At 45.8% G+C, this 26552-nt stretch overlaps 1 protein-coding gene across 3 annotated transcripts in view; it reads left to right on the forward strand.

Annotated features, from left to right (window-relative positions):
* Positions 1–26552, forward strand: part of THRAP3 (thyroid hormone receptor associated protein 3) — a 92064-nt gene that overhangs the window by 10536 nt on the left and 54976 nt on the right. Inside the window, exon 1 of one of the 3 annotated variants that reach the window (XM_032160256.2) lies at positions 6728–6851. The exons of 1 other annotated variant lie outside the window; for it this stretch is intronic. The gene's annotated coding sequence lies outside the window, so the exon portion shown is untranslated. Of the gene's footprint in view, positions 1–6727; positions 6852–7310; positions 7446–26552 lie in introns of those variants that run through there. One more of the 3 variants, XM_058443187.1, reaches the window with a different exon arrangement.

Raw genomic sequence — 26552 nt, forward strand, 5'->3', positions numbered from 1 at the left:
TGGCTCACGCCTGTAATCCCAGCACTTTGGGAGGCCGAGGTGGGTGGATCACAAGGTCAGGAGATCGAGACCATCCTGGCTAACATGGTGAAACCCTGTCTCTACTAAAAAATACAAAAAAAAATTAGCCAGGCATGGTGGCAGGCGCCTGTAGTCCCAACTACTCGGGAGGCTGAGGCAGGAGAATGGCATGAACCCGGGAGGCGGAGCTCACAGTGAGCAGAGATTGTGCCACTGCACTCCAGCCTGGGCGACAGAGCCAGACTCCGTCTCAAAAAAAAAAAAAAAAGGGAAATTAAAAGTGCAACTCCAGGCCGGGCGTGGTGGCTCACGCCTGTAATCCCAGCATTTTGGGAGGCAGGGGCAGGTGGATCACGAGGTCAGGAGTTCAAGAGCAGCCTGGCCAAGATGGTGAAACCCTGTCTCTACTAAAAATACTAAAACTAGCCAAGCGCAGTGGCAGGCACCTGTTGATCCCAGCTACCTGGGAGGCTGAAGCAGAAGAATTGCTTGAACTCAGGAGGCGGAGGTGGCAGTGAGCTGAGATCACACCACTGCACTCTAGTCTGGGCAACAGAGCAAGGCTCCATAAAAAAAAAAAAAAAAAAAAGTGCAACTCCAGGGAATAAATGAACTATAAGAAGGCAAAACAGCCTTATTGCTGGTATGGAGAAAGTTTTAGTGACCTAGAAAGAAGATCAGGCCGGGCGCGGTGGCTCATGCCTGTAATCCCAGCACTTTGGGAGGCCGAGGCAGGCGGATCACGAGGTCAGGAGATCGAGACCATCCTGGCTAACATGGTGAAACCCCGTCTCTACTAAAAATACAAAAAATTAGCCGGGTGTGGTGGTGGGCGCCTGTAGTCCCAGCTACTTGGGAGGCTGAGGCAGGAGAATGGCGTGAACCTGGAAGGCGGAGCTTGCAGTGAGCCGAGATCATGCCACTGCACTCCAGCCTGGGCGACAGAGCGAGACTCTGTCTCAAAAAAAAAAAGAAAGAAGATTAGATCAGTCATAGCATTCCCCTAAACAAAAGCCTAATCTAGAGCAAGGCTCCAACTCTTGTCAATTCTATGTATGAAGATTGAAAGAATTAAGGAAGTGGCAGAAAAAAAGTTTCAAGCTACCAGAGGTTGGTTCGTGAGGTTTAAGGAAAGATGCCATCTCCATTACATAAAAGTACTAGGTGAAACAGCAAGTGCTGATGTAGAAACTGAAGCAAATTTTGCAGGAGATCTAGGTAAAATAATTGATGAAGGTGGCTAAACTAAAGAACAAATTTTCTTTTTCTTTCTTTTTTTTTTTTTTTTAGATGGGATCTCACTCCATTGCCTAGGCTGGAGTGCAATGGAGCAATCTCAGCTCACTGTAACCTCTGCCTCCTAGGTTCAAGCAATTCTCCTGTCTCAGCCTCCTGAGAGGCTGGGATTACAGTCGTCCGCCACCATGCCCCGCTAACTTTTTTTTTTTTTAAGTAGAGATGGGGTTTCACCACATTGGCGAGGTTGGTCTCGAACTCCTGAACTTTGGTGATCTGCCTGCCTTGGCCTCCCAAAGTGCTGGGATTACAGGCGTGAGCCACCGTGCCCGGCCCCTGACAGATTGTCAATGTAGATGAAATAGCCTTCCATTGGAAGCAGATGGCATCTAGGACTTTCATAGCTAGAGAGCAGAAGTCAATGCCTGGCTTCAAGGCTTCAAAAGACAGACTGGTTCTCTTTTTGCAGGCTAATGCAGCTGGTGATTTTAAGTTGAAGCCAATGCTCATTTACCATTCTGAAAATCCTAGGGCCCTTAAACATTATGCTAAATCTAATCTGCCTATGCTCTACAAATGGAACAACAAATCCTGGATGACAGAACTTTTTTCTTTTTTGGGATGGAGTCCCACCCTGTCACCCAGGCTGGAGTGCAATGGCGTGACCTTGGCTCACTGCAACCTCCACCTCCTGGGTTCAAGTGATTCTCCTGCCTCAGCCTCCTGAATAGCTGGGATTACAGGTGCCTGCCACCACGCCTGGCTAATTTTTTGTATTTTTAGTAGAGACGGGATTTCGCCATGATGCCAGGGTGGTCTCAAACTCCTGACCTCAGGTGATCTGCCCGCCTCGGCCTCCCACAGTGCTGGAATTACAGGTGTGAGCCACCGTGCCCGGCTGACAGCACATTTTTTAACAGCATGGTCTCCTAATTTTTTTTTTTTCAGTCAGATTCTGGCACTGTCACCCAGGCTGGAGTGCAGTAGTTCACGTGATCTCTGCCCACTGCAACATCTGCCTCCCAGGTTCAAGCGATTCTCCTGCCTCAGCCTCCTGAGTAGCTGGGATTACAGGTGCCTGCCACCACGCCTGGTTAATTTCTGTATTTTTATTAATATTATTTATTTATTTATTTTGAGATGGGGTTTTGCTCTCTTGCCCAGGCTGGGGTGCAGTGGCACGATCTTGACCCACTGCAATCTCTGCCTCCTGGGTTCAAGGGATTCTCCTGCCTCAGCCTCCCGAGTAGCTGGGAATGCGGGCACCCGCCACCATCATGCCTAGCTAATTTTTGTATTTTTATAGAGACAGGGTTTCACCATGTTGGCCAGGCCACCTTGAACTCCTGACCTCAGGTGATACACCCGCCTCGGCCTCCCAAAAAGCTGGGATTACAGACATGAGCCACTGTGCCCAGCCTATTATTATTTTTTTGAGATGGAGTCTCGCTCTGTTGCCCAGGCTGGAATGCAGTGGTGTGATCTCAGCTCACTGCAGCCTCTGCCTCCCTGGTTGAAGCGATTCTCCTGCCTCAGCCTCCTAAGCAGCTGGGATTACAGGTGCACACCACCACACCCAGCTATTTTTTGTATTTTTGTAGACATGGGGTTTCACTGTGTTGGCCAGGCTGGTCTCAAAGTCCTGACCTCAAGTGATCTGCCCACCTCGGCCTCCCAAAATGTTGGGATTACAGGTGTGAGCCACTGTGCCCAGCCCTAATGTTGTTTTTATGCCTGCTAACATGATGTCTGTTCTATAGCTCATGGATGAAAGAGTAATTTTGACTTTTAGTCTTATTTAAGAAATACATTTTGTGTGGCCGGGCGCGGTGGCTCACGCTTGTAATCCCAGCACTTTGGGAGGCCGAGGCGGGCGGATCACGAGGTCAGGAGATCGAGACCACGGTGAAACCCTGTCTCTACTAAAAATACAAAAAAATTAGCTGGGCGTGGTGGCGGGCACCTGTAGTCCCAGCTACTTGGAGAGGCTGAGGCAGGAGAATAGCGTGAACCCGGGAGGCGGAGCTTGCAGTGAGCCGAGATTGCGCCACTGCACTCCAGCCTGGGCGACAGAGCAAGACTCCGTCTCAAAAAAAAAAAAAAAAAAAAAACAGAAATACATTTTGTGGCCAGGTGTGGTGGCTCACACCCATAATCCCAGCACTTTGGGAGGCCAAGGTGGACTGATTACTTGAGGCCAGGAGTTCGAGACCAGCCTGGTCAAAAAGTGGTTTACGATATAATCAACTCTTGTTGAAAATGATGTGTAGGCTGGGTGCAGTGGCTCATACCTGTAAATGAATGACAAGAATGAATAAACGAACCCAGCACTTTAGAAACCCAGTGCAGGAATATCACTTGAGCCCAGGAGTTTGAGACCAGAATGGGCAATATAGTGAGACCTCGACTGGGCGCAGTGGCTCACGCCCGTAATCCCAGCACTTTGGGAGGCTGAGGTGGGTGGATCACCTGAGGTAAGGAGTTTGGGACCAGCCTGACTAACATGGCGAAACTCTGTCTCTACTAAAAACACAAAAAATTAGCCGGGTGTGGTGGTGGGCGCCTGTAATCTCAGCTACTCGGGAGACTGAGACAGGAGAATCGCTTGAACCTGGGGGCGCAGAGATTGCAGTGAGCAGAGATCGCACTACTGCACTTCAGCCCAGGCAACAGAGCGAGACTGTCTCAAAAAAAAAAAAAAGAAAAGAAAAAAATATATATATAGTGAGACCTCGTCTCTACAAAATAATTTTTAAAATTTTAGCTCAGCATGGTGGTCTGTACTTGTAGTCCCAGCTACTTGGGAGGCTGAGGCGAGAGGATCACTTGAGCCTGGGAGATGGCGGTTGCAGTGTGCTCATATTGTGGGCCACTGCACTGCAATCCGGGTGACAGAATGAGACCCTATCTCAAAAAAACAAAAAAAAAGCTGTGAACATTGTTGAAGTGACAACACAGGATTTAGAATATTACATAAAGTTGGTTGATAAGACACCAGCAGTATGTGAGACGAGTGAGTCCAGTTTTGAAAGAAGTTCTGCTGTTAAAATGCTATCAAAGAGCACTGCATGCTACAGAGAAATCTTTCATGAAAGAAAGAGTCAACTTCTCATTTTCTTAGTGGATGAAAAGGAAAAAAAAAGAAAGGAAGAGTAAATGGATGGGGCAAACTTCATTGCTGTCTTATTATCAGAAACTGCCACATCCACCCAACCTTCAGCAACTACCACCCTGGTCAGTCAACAGCCATCGGCATAAAAGCAAGACCCTCCACCAGCAAAAAGATGACCACTTGCTGAAGGCTCAGATGACAGTTAGCATTTTTTTTGAGACAGAGTTTTGCTCTTGTTGCCCAGGCTGGAAAACAATGGCACGATCGCAGCTCCCTACAACCTCCGCCTCTTGGGTTCAAGCGATTTTCGTGCCTCAACATCCCGAGTAGCCGGGATTACAGGCATATGCCACCACGTCCAACTAATTCTTTTGTATTTTTAGTAGTGACGGAGTTTCATCATGTTGGTCAGGCTGGTCTCGAACTTATTTATTTATTTTTTGAGACGGAATTTTGCTCTTGTTGCTCAGGCTGGAGTGCAGTGGCGTAATCTCGGCTCACTGCAACCTCCGCCTCCTGGGTTCAAGCGATTCTCCTGTCTCAGCCTCCTGAGTAGCTGGGTTTACAGGCGCCCGCCACCACGCCCGGCTAATTTGTGGTATTTTTAGTAGAGACAGGTTTTTGCCATGTTGGCTGGGCTGATCACAAACTCCTGACCTCAGGTGAGCTGCCTGCCTCGGTCCTCCCAAAGTGTTGGGATTACCGGCGTGAGCCACCGCGCCCGGCCTATGCCTGTATTTCTTAAAAGGGGAGCCAAAATTATGTATTTTGGTATCCATCTAGTTTACTACCGTGTTCCCAGTATTTTACACTGGGCATGGTATACAGTAGACACCCAGAAATATTTGAATTTAAAATTACATTGGCTCATCCCCGTGGCTCACGCCTGTAATCCTAGCACTTTGGGAGGCCGAGGCAGGTGGATCACTTGAGGTCAGGAGTCCGATACCAGCTTGGCCAACATGGCGAAACCCCGTCTCCACAAAAAGTACAAAAATTAGCCGGTAAAATCAGCTACTCAGGAGGCTTAGGCAGGAGAATTGCTTGAACCTGGGAAGCAGATGTTGCAGTGAGCCGAGATCTCACCACTGCGCTCCAGCCTAGGCGACATAGGGAGAACAAAAAAAAAAGAAATCAATTAAATTAGAACGTTTTAAGAAGCACTACGCAGTACGTGGACCACAGGAAGTGCTCAAAGAAGGAAGAAAGAGTAAGCCGTGTGGAAGGAATGCTGCCGAAGCCACTGAGGGCAGGGGCTGATGTGGCGTGGTCTGCTACTTGAGTTGAGCCTTGCAGCTTTTCTCTTAGGAAGAGCATTAGATTTCCTTATTAATTGATGTGTACTGTGTCTACTTTTCTCTGGAGGTGCAGAAATCCATCAAAACTGATCTCAGCTCTCAAAGAGCTCACAGTCTGGTCGGGGAAGGCCCCGATACTTACAGAGTAAGATGCAAACTTACTGTGGGAACACAGGCATAGGAAGGAGCTAGTCAACTTTGAAAGCATCACAGGTGACATACGAGATGGGTCTTAAATGTTCAGAGGCACTAGAGCAGAAATTCCGGAGGAAACCAGCCTGTGCAAAACTGATAAACGCAGGGATTCTCAAACTTGTAGGTGGGTAAGAATCACCCGAGAGGTCGGTTTAAAATGTAGACTGCAGGGATACACTCTCCGGTAAACTTCTGGTTCAATACCCAAGTAGCACCCATTTTAACAAACTTTCCAGGACGATAGTGAGAAAATCATAGTTATAGAAGGCGGGCTGGGGAGAGGCGGCTTCTGGGTCTCCGAATGAGGTCACACAATTAAAATTAAAAAACGAAACCAAACCACCCCTCCATTTGCGTTGCGCTTTCAGGGTGCTTGAGGCTTTCCTGTGCCTTACTTTGTCGGAGCCTCGCAACAACGCTGTGGGGTAGAAATTACAAGTCTCATTTCATAGGGGAGGAAACAGGTTTAGACAGGAGGGATGAATTTGCTCAAGGTCACAAAGCGGAAGGGAGCACAGCAAAGGCCAAAAACCGGGAGACTCGACTCCCAACTCGGAAGCTTTTCAACAAGGCAAGCTGACCCGGAGTGGGTGGGGCTCAGACTCTCCCTCCAGGCTGGTTCCAAAATGGTGGGGGCAGCGGCGTCAGCAACGCCCCCGCCCCTTCCGTCCACCGCCCTCCTCCACCTCCAGGCCACCCAGGCGGGGGGAGGGGACGGCTCCGAGCAACCCACGTGACCGCCGACAACCGAGCGCGTGACGCAAAGCGGCGGGCCCAACGCTCGCCTTGTCTTTTGGGAAACGTAGTTCTGATGGCAGCCAAGTCACCCAGGAGAGGAGGGAGTAGGACTACATTTCCCAGGAGGCAGCGGGTCTACGCCGTCGCCGTCGTCGGAGAGCGGAGACGCTGGGCGCGTTGTGGGGCGGGGGCGAGGTTCGTGCTGGTTGTGCCGTTGCGAGCTGCAGTTGCGATCGCAGTGGTAGGCCCAGGTGAGTGAGTGATGGAAGTTAGGGCAGCTTAACCGGCTCTAGTGGTTTCGTCTCTTTATCTTTTTTCCCCAGCTGCTGGGTCAGGGGCTCGGGGAAGGCCTGGCGTGGAGTCGCTCCCCCCCGCTTACACCCTGGCCTCTTCTGAGCGGGCTCCGCTCGCTCCGGCTCCTCCCCTTCCCCGCCCTTTAGGGCTTCCCCTGGCCCCGGCCTAGCTCCTGAGGCTCCGCGTCGCCTTCTCTCCAGAGCAGCTCCTACGCCGCTTTATCTTGCAGTCGACCTGGGGGCGGCCACTCCCTATTCCTCCCCTTTTGGTCGTATGAACCCCATTATTTGGATTTCTTTTCCCGGAACTCCTGAGTGCCCTTCCCCCACCCAGTCCCCATTGGCCTGGTTCGGTCTTCTCCTAGGGCGCATGTGGTTGCCACTCAGTAAGTGTTAGTACCGCTTCCGTTCTTTCCAGCCTGGTGGCCAAAAAAGGGATAGTCCAAATTTGTCTCCTATGGGGAATATTAAGAGTTCTCACTTTTTTCTTGGGCTGGAGCTGAGGCTGGCTTGCATTCCAGTGGCAATCGGCGTGAGTTCTGCTTATATGAGGTGAATTATTTTGCTTCTCTTAGCACCTAAGCAACTTTTATCAACTGTTGTGTTTGACTTTACAAATCTTAGGGGTGGAGCATGGCAGCAGAAGCCGGGGAGCAGCAATGGTGCACAGAAATTGGAAGCCATCAGTGGCAGTACAGTGTTTATGGGGAATTTGTTAATTGGATTGAAGGGAAAGCCTCAGAGTATAGAAGGACCTGGCAGGAGAGAGGCAGTGAAGCTTCTATTGGGAGCATAACAGAAGTATCCTGAACCAATTGGCTTGGGTTCAGATCTTGGCCCTGGTATCTTTGGATCTTAGGTCAAGAGTCTTCATCTCCAGGTGCCTCAGTTTTCTTATCACTAAAGCAGCAGTGAGTAACAGTGACCCGTTTACAGGGTTATTGTGGAGACTAAATGAGATAAAAATCACTTAGCCACTGTTAAAACGTAGTATCATCATTTATAGGATTTTTTTTAGAGCGTGCCCCGAGAGAGGTAAGGCGTGTATCACACCATTATTTTTCTTCTGTTTCAGATGGCCCTGACTTTTTTCGTTTGTGGAAGTACTGTTGTAGTCTGTCCTGTTATTCTAGACAGTCTGACGTGTGTATTATGATTTAGAAGCTTGTTAAATAGCCAAAACCGGCTGCTGCCATGAACAACTTGTGGAGCAAATCGGGCCCAGTTTGTTCTTTGCCGGGAGATGTATTTTGTGAACCAGTGTTCATACGTTAATGATAAGTTTTACTGCAGCCATTTGGGCTTAATTGCATTTTGTAAGAGAGTTGTGTTGAGGTTTCTGTAAGAAGTGATTTGATTAAAAACCTCTATATCCAGTGTAATTCCATCTCTTTGTTTTTTAAACGTTTTAGCACCAGAGAAAGATCTCCAGTTTTGGAGATTGATGTTTGTAGTTTTGTAGACTAGGTACAGTTCAATTTTAGCAGTGGTGATGGTAGTAGTAGTACCACCTTAGTGTATTTATGTAATACCAAGTACATAGGTACTTTTGAATTTGGTTTAGCTTGCAAAATATGGATTACAAAAAGAGTGATCTATTTTGTTCCGAGGAATTGGAGGGAGGAAGCTTGGAATATTTCTGAGATCAGCACAGAGATGGGAAATGATGATGACTGGGAGGGCACACAGACATACGATTTATTATTATTGTTATTATTTTTTGAGACAAAGTCTTGCTGTGTCGCCCAGGCTGGAGTGCAGCGGCACAATCTCGGCTCACTACAACCTCCACCTCCTGGGCTCAAGCGATTCTCCTGCTTCTGCCTCCTGAGTAGCTGGGATTACAGGTGTGTGTCACCACGCCTGGCTCATTTTTGTGTTTTTAGTGGAGACGGGGTTTCACTGTGTTGGCCAGGCTAGTCTTGGAACTCCTGACTTCAGGGGATCACCTGCCTCGGCCTCCCAAAGTGCTGGGATTACAGGCATGAGCCACCGCGCCCGGCCACGATTTATTATTTTTAGAATGGATAGTCCTAACCACTAAGCATTTTAGGGCGCTACCCTGTTTCTGTAGGGCATAGTGACATCCTGAATGGGAGGAAGTCTGGTTAATGCTGTTCTCTCAAATACAGGGTTTTGGTGGATTTTTTTTCACACATATTCTATAAACATCTAAGATCTGTGAACTATTTGATTCTGGTTCATTGGGTAATTTATTCAACAAATAGTACTTGAGAGCCTATCATTTACCAGCTCCTGTTGTGGGCCTATGAATATATTGGGGTGTGATGACAGATGAGGTCTTGTCTTTTGGAAACTTAACAGGATTGTTGGGGGTGGGGAACACGAAAGGTAAGCAAATAAACTACAAATTGAGAAAAGTAACATAGAGGTGTCCAGTTCAGGGCTCTGATAGACACTGAAAAGGGGGAGACCTAAGGGTGGTCAGTGAAGTTCTTTTTGGGGAGAGTGAGGAACCAATTTGTAGGATGTCAAGGAGAGGGTATCCAGGTAGAGGAAACAGTAAGTGCCCAAACTGGAAGATGGGAAGAATTTAGTGTGCTTTCAGAACTGAAAGGAGGCCAATTGTGTTTGACACTTTGGAGAGTGATTACAGATGAGTTGGAAAGAGAAGGTTATTAGGGAAGCCACTGAAGCCTTCTGATGGTAGGAAGGATTGCCGTCTCTCTTTTTCTCTGTATGTATAGACACATACATATATAAAATTATTCACAACTTTTTTTTTTTTTTGAGATGGTGTTTTGCTCTTGTTGCCCAGGCTGGAGTGCAATGGCGCGATCTTGGCTCACTGCAACCTCTGCCTCCCAGTTCAAGGGATTCTCCTGCCTCAGCCTCCCAAGTAGCTGGGATTACAGGGATGTGCTACCACGCCTGCCTAATTTTGTATTTTTAGTAGAGACAGGGTTTCTCCATGTTGGTCAGGCTGGTCTCGAACTCCCGCCCTTAGGTGATCCTCCTGCCTCGGCCTCCTGAAAGTGCTGGGATTACAGGCATAAGCCACTGTGCCCAGCCTACAACAGATGAAGGAGGGAGGAAGGAAGGGTTTAGGGGTGATTTATGTTTTAAAATCATTTCACAGAAGTATTGAAAATGGATTGTGAGGTATGTTAGTTAAGAGACTGAAGATGGTAGTTACCTGACAGAGCAAGAAAATAGAGATGGAAGAGCAAGAAGCAGAGATTGGAGAGTAAGTAGGTTTAATAGTCTCTATAGGCTGCAGTAAGCCATGATCATGCCACTGCATGCCAGCCTGGGCAACAGAGTGATACCTGGATTCAAAACAAGTAAACATATTCTGTATGGTAGGACATTCTTTTTTTTTTTTTTTTTTTTTTTTTTTTGAGACGGAGTCTCGCTCTGTTGCCCAGGCTGGAGTGTGGTGGTGCGATCTCGGCTCACTGCATCCTCTGCCTCCTGGGTTCAAGCAATTCTCCTGCCTCAGCCTCCCAAGTAGCTGGGGTTACAGGTACCCGCCACCATACCTGGCCTCTTTTTTTTTTTTTCTGGAGGTGGAGTCTTGCTCTGTTGCCCAGGCTGGAATGCAGTGGCACTATCTTGGCTCACTGCAACCTCTGTCTCCCAGGTTCAAGCAGTTCTACCTGCCTTAGCCTCCCAAGTAGCTGGGATTACAGGCGCCTGCCACCACGCCTGGCTAATTTTTTTTTTTTTTCCTTGAGACAGAGTTTCTCTCTTGTCACCCAGGCTGGAGTGCAATGGCATGGTCTTGGCTCACTGCCACCTCTGCCTCCAGGGTTCAAGCGATTCTCCAGCCGCAGCACCCCAAATAGCTAGAATTATAGGCATCCGCCACTATGTCCAGCTAATTTTTGTATTTTTAGTAGAGACAGACAGGGTTTCACCATGCTGGCCAGGCTGGTCTTGAACTCCTGACCTCAATGGTCCGCCCGTTTTGGCCTCCCAAAGTGGCATGAGCCGCCGCACCTGGCCTAATTTTTATATTTTTAGTAGAGACGGGGATTTGCCATGTTGACCAGGCTGGTCTTGAACTCCTGACCTCAGGTGATCCAACGGGCTCGGCCTTCTAAAGTGCTGGGTTTACAGGCGTGAGCCACCACGCCCAGCCTGCAGCAGAACATTACATTCTTAATCTGTGGCCTGTGGACTCCAGGGAGCCCATGAACTCTGTAAAATGTTTTTGAGTAGGGGTGCATTTTCTCAAGGAAAATGTGTTCTCCTTCTACCATATTCGTTAGAGTTTCAAAAAAGTTAAGAAACAATGTTCTAGACCCTGTAATGCAGCTTTATAATCCATAAAAATGTAGGCTGGGCATGGTGGCTCATGCTTATAATCCCAGCACTTTGGGAGGCTAAGGTGGGAGGATCCCTTGAGCCCAGGAGTTCAAGGTATCAGTGAGCTATGATGGCACCACTGCACTCCAGCCTGGGCAACAGAGCCAGACCCTGTCTCTAAGGAAAAAAAAAAAAAAGGTAATTGCTCAAGGCTTACCAAGGCAGTAAGAGACACGGGTACCCTTTCTAAAAGATTGACTTTATTAATTTTTCAAGGGAACTAATTTTTTTTTTTTTTTTTTTGAGATGGAGCCTGGCTCTGTTGCCCAGGTTGGAGTGCAATGGCATGATCTCGGCTCACTGCAGCCTCAGTCTCCCAGGTTCAAGTGATTCTCCTGCCTCAGCTTCCCAAGTAACTTGGACTATAGGCGCATGACACCACACCCAGCTAATTTTTATATTTTTAGTAGAGACAGGGTTTCACCGTGTTAGCCAAGATGGTCTCCATCTCCTGACCTCGTGATCTGCCCGCCTCAGCCTCCCAAAGTGCTGGGATTATAGCCATGAGCCACTGTGCCTGGCCTACAGTTTTTTGTTTTTGTTGTTGTTTTTTTGGTGTTTTTTTTTTTTTTTTTTTTTTGAGGATAAGTAGTATGTTTTAATGATGTGCTGTAGAAATCTTAGTTTCTTTTTGTCTAGAAGATAGGGGCTGGTTTTGCTCATAGTGAGGAAGCTGAAATTTGGTGAGTCCAATTTGACAAAAATTCATTTTCTAATGTTTTCTTTCATTGAATTTTGTTTACAGTACATATTTAGGTGTTCCAGAAATGGAGCTTTTTGTTTGTTTGTTTGTTTGTTTGTTTTGAGATGGAGTCTCGCTCTTGTTGCCCAGGCTAGAGTGCAGTGGCACGATCTCAGCTCACCGCAACCTCTGCCTCCTGGGTTCAAGTGATTCTCCTGCCTCAGCCTCCTGAGAAGCCGGGATTACAGGCATGTACCACCACACCTGGCTAATTTTGTATTTTTAGTAGAGATGAGGTTTCTCCATGTTGGTCAGGCTGGTCTCGAACTTCCGACCTCAGGTCATCTGCCTGCCTTGGCCTCCCAAAGTGCTGGGAATATAGGCGTGAGCCACCGCGCCCAGCCTTTTTTTTTTTTTTTTTTTTTTTTTTTGAGACAGAGTCTGTCTGTCTCTGTTGCCTAGGCTGGAGTGCAGTGGTGCCATCTCGGCTCACTGCAACCTCCGCCTCCTGGGTTCATGCGATTGTCCTGCATCAGCCTCCCGAGTTGCTGGGATTACGGGCGCCCATCACCACACCCAGTTAATTTTTTTTTCTTTTTTTTGAGACAGAGTTTTGTTCTTGTTGTCCAGGCTAGAGTGCAATGGCTCGATCTCAGCTCACCGCAACCTCCACCTCCCAGGTTCAAGCGATTCTCCTGCCTCAGCCTCCCTAGTAGCTGGGATTACAGGCGTGGGCCACCATGCCCGGCTAATTTTGTATTTTTAGTAGAGATGGGGTTTCTCCATGTTGGTCAAGCTGGTCTCAAACTCCTGACCTCAGGTGATCCGCCCGCTTCGGCCTTCCAAAGTGCTGGGATTACAGGCATGAGCCACCGCGCCCAGCCCTGGCTAATTTTTTTTGTATTTTTTAGTAGAGATGGGGTTTTGCCAAGTTGGCCAGGTTGGTCTTGAACTCCTGACCTCAGGCGATTACAGGCTTGAGCCACCGCGCCCGGCCTAGAAATGGAGCATTTTAAGTGTGCTTTCCTTCAGTGATTTAGTTTGTCAGATGTATACTCATATCTTTTGTAGTGTATTTTCAGGTAGTAGTGTTTCTTTGGAAGTGTAGGATGTGCTTTCTGCCACAGAGTTGAGTTATATTGCGTGTATTTAGGCAGATGTTTTCAGCCTCTGCCTAAAACGTTTTATGGACTAAATCCAATCTGCAGATATATTTTCTTTGGCTCATACAGTGTTGTAAATTTGAATTAGTTGTCAACATTTAAAAAGGAGATTTTGTATAAAAATGTGGATTCAGGCTGCTTTTGAAAAAGCAGATCTGGCAGCCATGGATCTGCTTTTCTGCTTTGCAGGAACCATCTTTTGTAGTTGGGGCATGTCATTTCCAGTTTGCCCTAGACCCTACCAACAGATTCTGGTGTTGGGTTGCCCAATAGAAAAAGAGAATTAGTGGCTGGGTGTGGTGGCTCACGCCTGTAATCCCAGCACTTTGGGAGGCTGAGGTGGGTGGATCATTTGAGGTCAGGAGTTTGAGACTAGCTTGGCCAACATGGCGAAACCCATCTCTACTAAAAATAGAAAAATTAGGCAGGTGTGGTGGTGTGTGCCTGTAATCTCAGCTACTTGGGAAGCTGAGGCAGGAGAGTCACTTGAACCCGGGAGGCAAAGGTTGCAGTGAGCTGAGATTGTACCACTATACTCCAGCCTGGGCAACAGAGGAGACCCTGTCTCAAAAAGAAAAAAGTTAAAATTTTAAATATAAGAAATTCTTGCTTCAGGCATAAGATGACCCTTTACATAGCCTTGCTTTGTATACTCATAAGTTCTTATTACTTAAGTGTTAAAGAGTTGCTGTATCACCTTGGCTTTGGCAGTTTTGATGTATCTTTGTTACACATGTATCTATTACACTGGGAAATGTCCTGAAAGAGGCCTTTCTTGACTCCTCTATAATAGTACTCCTCTTCAAAAACCGTTACTGTTTCCCTCCCCAACCCTACATTATTACTATATCACATGATACTTATTTTTAATCTATTGTGTTTCATCCTGCACGTCTTTAGAGAGTAAGAGGGATTTGTTTTATTCAATTTGAATCTAGTCACTACCTAGGACATTGAGTCACGTAGAAGAGGCATAGTAAATATTGAAAAAAGGATGAGTTAATATGGGAATAGGTAAATAACTGACTTGGTGGCATTCTCTGGAAGTGCTCCCATTGTCAAGTCCTAGTTCACTCAGATTCTGTTAAGTTAGCAGTTGAAAATAATTTGTACAGTGGTAGGTGAGTAGATTGCCAAGGGGCAAGAGGGTACTTTCTGGAGTGATAGAAATATTCTGTTTTGGTTGTGGTGGTGGTTACACAGTATGTTTTGTCAAAACTCATCGAACTGTTTTGTTTTTTTTTTTTTTTCTTTTTTTTTTTTTTTTGAGAGAGAGTCTCGCTCTGTTGCCCAGGCTGGAGTGCTGTGGCGCAGTCTTGGTTCACTGCAACCTCTGCCTCCCAGATTCAAGCAATTCTACTGCCTAAGCCTCCTGAGAAGCTAGGATTATAGGCACATACCACCACGCCCAGCTAATTTTTGTGTTTTTAGTAGAGACAGGGTTTCATCATGTTGGCCAGGGTGGTCTTGAACTCCTGACCTCGGGTGATCTGCCCGCCTCGGCCTCCCAAAGTGCTGGGATTACAGGCGTGAGCCACTGCGCCTGGCCATCAAACTGTATTCTTAAGATGATGTGTACATATATTGTGTGTGAATTAAAAAGTTGATTTGGCCTGGCGTGTTGGCTCACGCCTGTAATCCTAGCACTTTGGGAGGCTGAGATGGGGAGATCACGAGGTCAGGAGATCGAGACCATCCTGGCTAACATGGTGAAATCTTGTCTCTACTAAAAATACAAAAATTAGCCGGGCATGGTGGTGGGCGCCTGTAGTCCCAGCTACTTGGGAGGCTGAGGCAGGAGAATGGCATGAACCCAGGAAGCGGAGCTTGCAGTGAGCCGAGATCGTGCCACTGCACTCCAGCCTTCCAGCCTGGGTGATAGAGCGAGACTCCATCTCAAAAAAAAAAAAAAAAAAGTTGATTTAAGGCTGGGCACAGTGGCTCGTAGCCTGGGCATGGGCAACATGATGAAACCCCACCTCTACAAAATAAAATAAAATAAAAAATTAACCGGTGTGGTGGCGTGAGCCTGTAGTCCCAGCTAATTAGGGGGCTGAGGCAGGAGGATTGCTTGAACCCAGGAGGTTGAGGCTATGGTGAGCCAAGATTGCACCACTGCACTCTAGCCTGGGTGACCAAGTGAGACCATGTCTCAAAAAAATAAAAAATAAAATAAAAATTTGTATTCAAAACCCATTCTATCAAGGCTATTCTGCACAACTGCAGGTAACTATAGTAAGTAGGTTGTGATAATAGTTTTCTCAGTTGTCCTCCTCCTTCAATCGGAACAGTTGTGCATTTATATTTTATACTTTGAGGCTCTGCTTAACATTTCATTTTTTGTTTTTATTTTTATTTTGAGATAGGGTCTTGTTTTGGTCACCCAGGCTGGAGTATGGTGGTTTGATCATGGCTAACCACAGCCTGGACCTCTTGGGCCCCGGGAGTCCTCCCACCTCAGCCTCCTGAGTAGCTAGGACTGTAGGTGCCCACCACCGTGCCTGGCTAATTTTTGTAGTTTTATAGAGACAGGGTTTCACCATGTTGCCCAGGCTGGTCTCGAACTCCTTCCTCAGCTTCCCAAAGTCCTGGGATTACAGGTGTGAGCCACCGCACCCGGCCAACATTTTATTTTTTAAAAAGATAAAACTGGTAAGTCCCCTAATACCCTTCTACCCTACTCCAGGGTTTATTCAGGCAGAGCACACATTTTATGAAAGCCCTGGTGTGGCAGGGAGGTGTCTTCATTTTTTCTCCCCTGCTCACAGACAGACGCTGGTTGAAAAAATTCAGACATTACAGAAATAGGTAATGTAGAAAGTAAAAGTTTCTCATAATGTCATTCTTCAGGCCAGTGTTTGGATATATAGAAAAGATTTTTGCTGTTTTGGTGTGTCGTATATATATATATATTTTTTCCTTTGGTACTAGATGAAGGTATTTCTGAATAGTAAAGATAAATAGGAACCATGGAGGAGAAATAGGGATGCACTTCTTGGGTTTGTTTATTATGAAAGCTTAATCTTTAGCATCTTGCTTCAGAAGAACTTAAATTGTAAAAGCCCGTTCTGATAATTCGTCTTTTCCTTGGAAATTTAGAAGGTGACATTAATTATTGGGTTAATGGTGAATGCTTTGTCTTATTCGTAGTGTAGAACCTAGCTTCCCTCTTCTCTTCCTTTATTTGTTTCAGTCTTTTTTTTTTTTTTTTTTTGAGATAGAGTCTCGCTCTGTCGCCTAGGTTGGAGTGCAATGGCACGATCTTGGCTTACTGCAACCTCTGCCTCCCGGTTCAAGCAATTCTCCTGCCTCAGCCTCCGGAGTAGCTGGGATTATAGGCGTCCACTACCGCGCCTGGCTAATTTTTGTATTTTTAGTAGATTCCGGGTTTCGCCACGTTGGCCAGGCAGGTTTCAAACTCCTGACCTCAGGTGATCCGCCCACCTTGGCCTCCCAAAGTTCTGGGATTACAGGCGTGAGGCACTATGACCAGCCTGTTCAATTTTAAATGGAGGTAGAAATCTCTGTCTAGCTGCGGGAGGGTTATTGTGATGGTTAGATGATTAACCCAATGACAGGCACGTGGTAGGTATTCAACACATGAATATCATTATTATTTTCTTTTTTCTGTGAAGATTTTGACACCATAGATAATAATATTATTGTATCTGGAAACAAGAAGATTGTTTGGTAGCTATTTGGAAAAGGAAAGTAGTCATAAGAAGTTAAATCTGAAAAGACAATGAGAAACACTCAGAACCCTCAACCCACAGCAGTTGGAAAGAACAAAGGATACCAAAAAGGCAATATTTTAAGATAGTGAAGGATGGTGTAATTGTTCAATGAATGGTTCTAGAACAATTGGTTGACCATTTTGAAAATTAGATTATTAATACTGACAAAACAAGTCTCATATGAAAACCAGAGAGATACAGATGAAATTGAGATACCATTTTCTTCCTGAGATTTCCACCATGACAAAAAAATATGATGATTATTGTTGGTGAAGGTTTGGGGAAATTCTCCAACACTGCTGGTAGCAGTATAAATTGCTGTAGCCTTTTCTAGAGGACAACACTATGTACTTCGAGGAACACACCTTAAGGATTTCCTATTGGACAGGTCCTTAAAGATAAGAATAATCATTACAGTGTTATTTATGTAAGTGAAAAACTGATAGCAGCCTAAATATATGCCACCGTGGGACTGCTTATGGTACATTCATATAGTGGAATGCTAGGTAGAAAAGAGATGGAGACTGGAAAGTCATGTTTATTAACATAATACATAAGTCTAGAATTAATGTTTTTGTTTGGTTTAAAAACCTTTATGTCGGACTGGGCGTGGTTGCTCACACCTGTAATCCCAGCACTTTGGGAGGCTGAGATGGGTGGATCGCGAGGTCAGGAGTTCAAGACCAGCCTGGCCAACATAGTGAAACCCCGTCTCTACTAAAAATACAAAAAAATTAGCTGGGCATTGTGGCAGGTGCCTGTAGTCCCAGCTACTTGGGAGGCAGAGGTTGCAGTGAGCCAAGATCACGTCCCTGCACTCCAGCCTGGGTGACACAGCGAGACTCTGTCTCAAAAGAAAAAAAAAAAAAAAAACCTTTATGACAGACTGGGCGCAAAAACCAAACCTTTATGTCTCTCCATTTCCTCCTTGATCAGTGTCTATTAAGTATATATTGAGCTCTAAAAATTTAGTTCCTCAGTCATACTAGCTATATGGAACTACATGGATATATAGGACATTTCATTCTCAGAAAGTTCTAGTAGACAGACAGTGCTGATATACATTGCCCTTTCTTTCTTCCTTTCTTCCCCCTTTGCTTTTCTTCCTTCTCCCCACTCCAGTCTTCCTTCCTCTCCCTTCCCCTGAGCTTAATTGATCCTCCCACTTCCCCCTCCCAAAGTGCTGGGATTACAGGCTTGAGCCACCACTGCACCAGTCTACCTTGCCTCTTCATATCTTTGTCAGCATCTTCTGCTGGGGCCTGCTAGTACATGCAGTTTTCCATCCTTAGATTTCACAGAAGAGTTTCCGAATTTCTTTTGTCATTTATGTATCACCATTTTCATATTAACTAATTAAACTCTACCTCTTAGCCCACAATGGACATGTTCAGAATGCAGAGAGAATGCTGTTAACTCTATGCTGAAAGTAAACAATTTGGGGACAATTTTACTGGACCTCTTAGCTCTGGAGTATGCATATATATAACTTTGAGTTTCTGTTCTTTAAAAACAACGCTGGGTGTGGTGGCTTACACCTGTGATCCCAGCACTTTGGGAGGCCGAGGCGGGCAAATCACTTGAGGTTAGGAGACCAAGACCAGCCTGACCAACGTGGAGAAACCCTGTCTCTACTAAAAATACAAAATTAGCCGGGCATGGTGGTGCATCCCTGTAATCCCAGATACCGGGGAGGCTGAGGCAGGAGAATCGCTTGAACCTGGGAGGTGGAGGTTGCGCGCCATTGCACTCCAGCTTGGGCAACAAGAGTGAAACTCCATCTCAAAACAAACAAGAAGCAGCTAGGTAGGGGACGGGCATGGTGGCTCATGCCTGTAATTCCAACACTTCAGGAGGCTGAGGCAGGTGGATCATCTGAGGTCAGGAGTTCAAGACCATCCTAGCCAACACGGTGAAATCCTGTCTCTACGAAAAATACAAAAATTACCTGGGTGTGTTGGCGAGCACCTGTAATCGCAGCTACTCGGAAGGCTGAGGCAGGAGAATTGCTTGAACCCAGGAGGCAGAGGTTGCAGTTAGCCAAAATTGCTCCACTGCACTCCAGGCTGGGTGGCAGGAGTGAAACTCCATCTCAAAAAAAAAAGGCTGGGCGCGACAGCTCATGCCTGTAATCCCAGCACTTTGGGAGGCCGAGGCAGGCAGATCACTTGAGGTCAGGAGTTCGAGATCAGCCTGGCCAACATGGTGAAACCCCCTCTCTACTAAAAATACAAAAGTTAGCTAGGCATTGTGGCGGGCGCCTGTAATCCCAGCTACTCTGGAGTCTGAGGCAGGAGAATTGCTTGAACCTGGGAGGCAGAGGTTGCAGTGAGCCAAGATCATGCCAGGGCACTTTAGCCTGGGTGACAAAGTGAGACTGTCTAAAAAAAAAAAAAAAACTAGATAGGAAATAGGTTTTTTTTTCTTTTTGTGTTTTTTTGGAGACAACCTTGCTTTGTTACCCAGGCCTCAGTACAGTGGCATGAACATAGCTAACTGTAGCCTCAAACTCCTGAGCTTAAGTGATCTTCCTGCATCAGACTCCTGAGTAACTGGGACTGCAGGTGTGTACCACCATGCCTGGTGATTTAGCAAATTTTTTTTTTTTTCTTTTTTTTAGTGGAGACGGGGTTTCACCGTGTTAGCCAGGATGGTCTCGATCTCCTGACCTTGTGATCCACTTGTCTCAGCCTCCCAAAGTGCTGGGATTACAGGCGTGAGCCATCGCGCCCGGCGATTTAGCAAATTTTTTGTAGAGACAAGGTCTCATTTTGTTGCCTAGGATAGTCTTAAACTCCTGGCCTCCAGCCATCTGCTCACCTCAGCTTCCTCAGAGTGCTAGGATTGTATGGGTAAAACATCGTGCTCAGCCTGAACTAGAATTTAGATTAAGTACCACATTTGATGTTACTTGATTTTTCTGTTTGTGGGAAATTTGGAAATTAGGCATTAAGTACTTGCCTATGAGTGCTAGGCATTTATTGGAGTGGAAATATGTGGTATGAAAAATCTTTTTTGATTGGTATCATTTTCAGATTCAATTCCTATCCAGATTTTTTTTTAGGGGTAGACTAATTTATTGCTTAGATTGGGGCTTCAAGTGTTGTCTTCAGGATACTGGATATTTATGATGAGTGAGCTAAAGCTTGTTTAGTGTCTATTTTTGGGCTGTGGTAGGCAGATGTCTTCCCACTGGTTAGTGTTATTACAGCTGTTGTGATGATCTCATTGAATGTAGCTAAAATGGACTTTTAGTCAGCAACACTTTTAGAAGATGTAGTGTAATGAGCGGGCTTTTCGGGCTTTTGTTTTGTTTTGTTTTTTTGGAGACAAGGTCTTACTTCATTGCCCAGGCTGGAGTGCAGTGGTGCAATCACAGCTTACTACAGCCCCTCAAACTCCTGGGCTTGAAAGGTGACTCCTGATCCTGAGAGGATCGAGTGATCCTTCCATCTCAGCTTCACAAGTAAGTAGCTGGGACTGTAGGTGCATGCCACCACGCCCAGCTGTTCTTTCTTTATTTTTAAATTATTATTATTATTATTATTATTTTTTTTTTTTGAGACGGAGTCTTGCTCTGTCGCCTAGGCTGGAGTGCAGTGGCGCGATCTCGGCTCACTGCAAGTTCCGCCTCCCGGGTTCACGCCATTCTCCTGCCTCGGCCTCCCAAGTAGCTGGGAGTACGGGCGCCCACAACCACGCCCAGCTAATTTTTTTGTATTTTTTTTAGTAGAGATGGGGTTTCACTGTGTTAGCCAGGATGGTCTCGATCTCCTGAGCTGGTGATCTGCCCGCCTCAGCCTCCCAAAGTTCTGAGATTACAGGCATGAGCCACCACGCCCGGCCCTGTTTTTTATTTTTTGTAGAGACGAGGTCTCCCTGTGTTTCCTAGGCTGGTCTTTTTTTTTTTTTTTTTTTGAGTCAGCTTCTCGCTCTATCACCCGGGCTGGAGTGCAGTAGCGTGATGAGTGGCGTGATGTCAGCTTACTACAACCTCCGCCGCCCCTGCACCGGGTTTAAGCGATTCTCCTGCCTCAGCCTCCCAAGTAGATGGGATTACAGGTTTGCGCCACCATGGCCAGCTAATTTTTGTGTTTTTAGTAGAGATGAGGTTTCACCATATGGCCCAGACTGGTCTTTAATGCCTGTGCTCAAGTAATCCTCCCACCTCGGCCTCCTAAAGTGCTGGGGTTACAGGCATGAGCCACCTTACCTGGCCAAACTGGCTTTTACATTTCATCATCCCTGTAAGGCCTTTGTTTCCCTGGTTCTGGGTAAGTTGATCACTCTGTATCAGGTGTATTCTAGCAGGGATGGCAATATCTTTGATTTCTGTTTTCCTCCAACATTTTATTATGAAAGATTTCGAGCATACAAAAAAGTTGAAACAATTGTACAGTACAGTGAGACCTGTATGTCCATCACCTAGATTTTACATTTGTTAGCATTTGCTTAATTGCTTTGTCACTTCTTTCCACTAATCAACTCATTTTACTTTTTTCCTGGTAAAATATGTATAACATAAAATTTTATCATCTTAATCATTTGTTTTTGTGGATACGTTTCACAGTTTATTTACATTTTAAGACTATCCTTGATCTCAGAATCACATATCCCTATATGTGTTTGTTTTTTTGTTGACTTCACGTAAAGGCATGGTTTGTTACACAAAGAATATAAATATTTACCATGTCTGTTACATGTAACACATAAGAACAGCTTGTAACAGAAATTCATCACCCCCCCCCCCCCAATATTAAGGTTCTCCAGAGGGACAGAACCAAAGGATATATGTATAAATAAAAGCGAGTTTATTAGGAAGAATTGGCTCTCACAGTTACATGGTGAAGTTCCATGATAGGCTGTCTGTAAGCTGGGGAAAGAGAGAAGCTGGTCGCGTGGCTCAGTCCAAGTCCAAAAGCCTCAAAACCAGAGAAGCCAACAGTGCAGCCCTTAGTTTGAGGTGAAAGGGCCCGAGAGCCCCTGGGAGGCCTCTAGTGCAAGTCTCAGAGTCCAAAGGCTGAAGAACCTGGAGTCTGATGTCTAAGGGCAGGAGGAGAGGAAGCCAAGCATCTGTCACAGCATGAGAGAGTGAGCAGACTCAGCAAGCAATCTACTTATCCCCCTTCTTCTGCCTGTGTTGTTTAGCTGTGCTTAAAGCTGGTTGAATGGTGTCCCACCCACATTGAGGGTCCAGCTGGACACGTGGGCTGGTTCCTCTCACAGTCCACTCACTGACATGTCAGTCTTCTCTGGCAACACCCTCACAGACATACCCAGGAACATTGCCTCATCAGCCATATAGCTATCCCTCTGTCCAGTCAAGTTGACACCTAATATTAACCATCACAGCCCTTATCATTTTTTTTGGTATAAATACAGGCATCAAAATAATACTGGACATATTTTGGATTTTTTTTTCTTGTGCATGTTTTGGATACTACTAGAAGTCAGCACCTGCACCACTTCAAAAATTAACATAATTTGTGATAATATTTATTTTACCTGCTACTTTAAACAATTTCGGCTGCAGTTTTTCCACTAAGCAAAATAGGTAAAGTGTGCCATTTCTGTTTTTTCCTTCTTAAGATTTTTACTTTTTGGCCAGGCGCGGTGGCTCACGCCTGTAATCCCAGCACTTTGGGAGGCCGAGGTGGGCAGATCACAAGGTCAGGAGATCGGGACCATCCTGGCTAACACAGTGAAACCCCGTCTCTACTAAAAATACAAGGCCGGGCGCGGTGGCTCACGCTTGTAATCCCAGCACTTTGGGAGGCCGAGGCGGGCGGATCACGAGGTCAGGAGATCGAGACCACGGTGAAACCCCGTCTCTACTAAAAATACAAAAAATTAGCCGGGCGCGGTGGCGGGCGCCTGTAGTCCCAGCTACTCGGAGAGGCTGAGGCAGGAGAATGGCGTGAACCCGGGAGGCGGAGCTTGCAGTGAGCCGAGATTGAGCCACTGCACTCCAGCCTGGGTGACAGAGCGAGACTCCGTCTCAAAAAAAAAAAAAAAAAAATTAGCTGGGCGTGGTGACGGGCGCCTGTAGTCTCAGCTACTTGGGAGGCTGAGGCAGGAGAATGGTGTGAACCCAGGAGGCGGAGCTTGCAGTGAGCCGAGATCAGGCCACTGCACTCGAGCCTGGGTGACAGTGCGAGACTCCGCCTTGAAAAAAAAATAAAAGATTTTTACTTTTCAGAAATACGTGCCACTGCCACCTGACACCTCTCACCACACTTTTGTTTTGTAAACCTGAATTCTCTTTAGAGTACTTCAGGTTTATGTTTAAATGACAGTGCCGTAACGAGAGAAAAAAATTGTACTGTATTTTTCTTCCCGTTACCTGAAATGATAATGGGTATATATATATATATATATATATATACACACATATATAAATAAAATATATTCTTACAAACGTCCAGGTCATGTTTACCAGCAGAAATTCTTAATGTGTGGGTATTTTGCATTGTGATATTTAAGTAAGACATTAACATGAGTAGAAGGTTGACTCAAGTTTAAGATCCGCTAAAATTTTCTTTTCTTTTTTTTTTTTTTTCCAGACAGTCTTGCTTCGTTGCCCAGGCTGGAGTGCAGTGGCGTGATCTCAGCTCACTCCAGTCTCCACCTCCTGGGTTCAAGCAATTCTCCTGCCTCAGCCTCCAGAGTAGCTAGGACTACAGGCACCCACCACCATGCCTGGCTAATTTTTGTATTTTTAGTAGAGATGGGGTTTCACCATGTTAGTCAGGCTGGCCTCAAACTCCTGACCTCAGGTGATCCACCCACCTCAGCCTCCCAAAGTGTTGGGATTATAGATGTGAGCCACCATGCCCAGCCAAGATCTGCTAAAATTAATTGTCATGGTTTTACTTCTGGTGGCTGTGGAAGCTACTTATTTTCTTTGGATGTCATTAGATGTCTTAGCTCTTGAAGTACAACTTTAATGCTATATGGATTTTGCCATTTTGCTAACACTGGTATGCTCCATGCATCCACAATCCCACTGGAATTAATTTTTCCATTCATAATAATTTCTGTTATAAACCTAACTGATGGAGCTTCTGGGTATTTAGGTCTACATTCTACTTTCAGGTTATATATTCTGCTTTCATTTTTTTTGTTTGTTCATTTATTTGTTTTTTGAGACAAGGTCTCACTGTCCCACGGGCTGGAGTACAGTGGCACGAACATATGAACTCCTGGGCCCAAATGATCCTCCTGCCTCAGCCTCTGGCGTAGCTGGGACCACAGGTGTGTGCCACGATTCCTGGCAAATTTTCTTTATATTTTGTAGAGACCAGGTCTTGCCATGTTGCCCAGGTTGATCTTGAACTCCTGGGCTGAAGTGAGCTTCCCACCTCAGCCTCTCAAAGTGCTGGGATTACAGGTGCGAGCCATCTGTTTTGATTTTTTTTTTTTTTTTAGATGGAGTCTCGCTCTGTCGCCCAGGCTGTAGTGCAGTGGCGCGATCTCCGCTCACTGCAAGCTCTGCCTCCCGGGTTCATGCCATTCTCCTGCCTCAGCCTCCCGAGTAGCTGGGACTACAGGCACCAGCCACCACACCCAGCTAATTTTTTGTATTTTTAGTAGAGACAACCGTGTTAGCCAGGATGGTCGGATCTCCTGACGTCGTGATCCGCCCGCCTCGGCCTCCCGAAGTGCTGGGATTACAGGCGGGAGCCACCGCGCCCGACCTCTGTTTTGATTTTCTAAGGCATATAGATAGATTTGTCAGTCTTTAGCTTTATGGTTTATACTTAGAGAATTTTGTTTGAAATCCTTCCTCACCCTGAATTCATACAGATATTCTCTTCTGTTTTCTTCTAAAAATTTTAAAGCTTTTCACAGTTAGTGTTTTTTTTTAATTGCTTATTTTATTTTATTTGAGACAGACTGGGCATGGTGGCTTGCACATGTAATCCCACCACTTTGGGAGGCTGAGGCAGGAGGATTGTTATGATCATGCCACTGCATTCCAGCCTGGGTGACAGTAAGACCCCGTCTCTAAGAACAAAAATAGAATGCTGATTGTGGTAAGCTGCTAATGTTGCTTATAAGTGCTTTGGAAATAAGATGCATTTTGCGAGGAACTTTCTACTTAAGAATGACCAAGTGGCCTTGTGGGAAGGAAGAGGGTTGCCATTTGTTAATGGTGTTTATAAATTGCTATTGGATTAGTATAAGCTGCAAAGCAGCCACTAATGTATTTTCTAGAACTAGGAGAATCAGATAATATGGACATTTTGGATAGGCATATTTTTAATTTTCTGAAGATTTCCAAAATTGGTAATGTTATTTCTAATTAGGAAGTTTGGTTGAAAATAAGTTTCTTAACTCTGTCAAATCTAGGAGCTACTTCCAATTTGTAATTAAAAAAAGAAAAAGTCTTCAAAAGTTGAATATGCCTTCGTGGATTCTCCAGCATGAGCAAACTAATGTATGCAAAACCGAATTAAAAATTTCATCTAAATTATACCTTCTTCTTAGCTTTACTTAGTGTCAGACTGATTTCTTAGATTTCGTAGTCACTTAGTTTTGAAACCTTGGTTCCTTTCTTCTTCGTCACTTCTACGTCTAGTCAGTTATTTGTTGAATGCCATGTATGTGTAAAGCAGTTTCAGATTTCACTCCTGTGAGTTGTCATTTCCATTGCTTTTGGATGCCTAGTGAGGAAAGCTCCTTTTCTCATATCTACTGGTACAATTTTACTTGTGGGCTTTTTTTTTTTTTTGAGACGGAGTCTTGCTCTGTCGCCAGGCTGGAGTGCAGTGGCGCGATCTCAGCTCACTGCAACCTCCGACTCCCTGGTTCAAGCGATTTTCCTGCCTCAGCCTCCTGAGTAGCTGGGATTACAGGCACGCGCCACCACGCCCAGCTAATTTTGTTTTGTATTTTTAGTAGAAACGGGGTTTCATCATGTTGGCCAGGATGGTCTCAAACTCCTGACCTCGTGATCCACCCACCTCAGCCTCCCAAAGTTCTGGGATTACAGGCGTGAGCCACCACGCCTGGCCAGAGCCAGGTTAACTACTAAATCTTCCTCCTGAAAACCTTACTTTGTTCCTCTAGTTGTAAGTGGCCTTTGCCATTGTACCACTCTGGTGGTGCTCAGTTTTGACATGTATTATATAGATCTCTGCATGCGACACCCCCATCCCAATCTTTTTTTTTTTTTTTTTTTTTTTTGAGACAGAGTCTCGCTCTTTCACCCAGGCTGGAGTGCAGTGGCGCAATCTTGGTTCACTGCAACCTCCACATCCCAGGTTCAAGTGATTATCCTGCCTCAACCTCCTGAGTAACTGGGGTTACAGGCCCGCGCCATCACGCCTGGCTAATTTTTTTGTATTTTTAGTAGAGACGGGGTTTCACCATGTTGGCCAGGCTGGTCTCGAACTCCTGACCTCAGGTGATCTCCCCATCTCAGCCTCCCAAAGTGCTGGGATTACAGACATGAGCCACCACACCTGGTCCCTTCCCCAATCTTACAGGTAAACAAACTGTTTAAATACCTTAAATATGATAGGTGCATGTCTTGGCTGACTGAATGATTCTGTTCCAGGGTCTGTTCACCTCAAACGTGATAGCTTCCTAACTTTATCTTGCCCATCCTGATCCATCCGCTTATCCCAACAGTTTGCCTGCTTAGAAACATGCAGTGGCTTCCCATTTGCAGAGATAAAATTCGCTTTTCTTTTTACTTGGCATTTGAGGCTAGCTATGTTTTGGTTCTTCCCCTGGGTAAATG

Source organism: Hylobates moloch, unplaced genomic scaffold (assembly GCF_009828535.3).
Source record: "Hylobates moloch isolate HMO894 unplaced genomic scaffold, HMol_V3 SCAFFOLD_8, whole genome shotgun sequence".
Lineage (NCBI taxonomy): Eukaryota > Metazoa > Chordata > Mammalia > Primates > Hylobatidae > Hylobates > Hylobates moloch.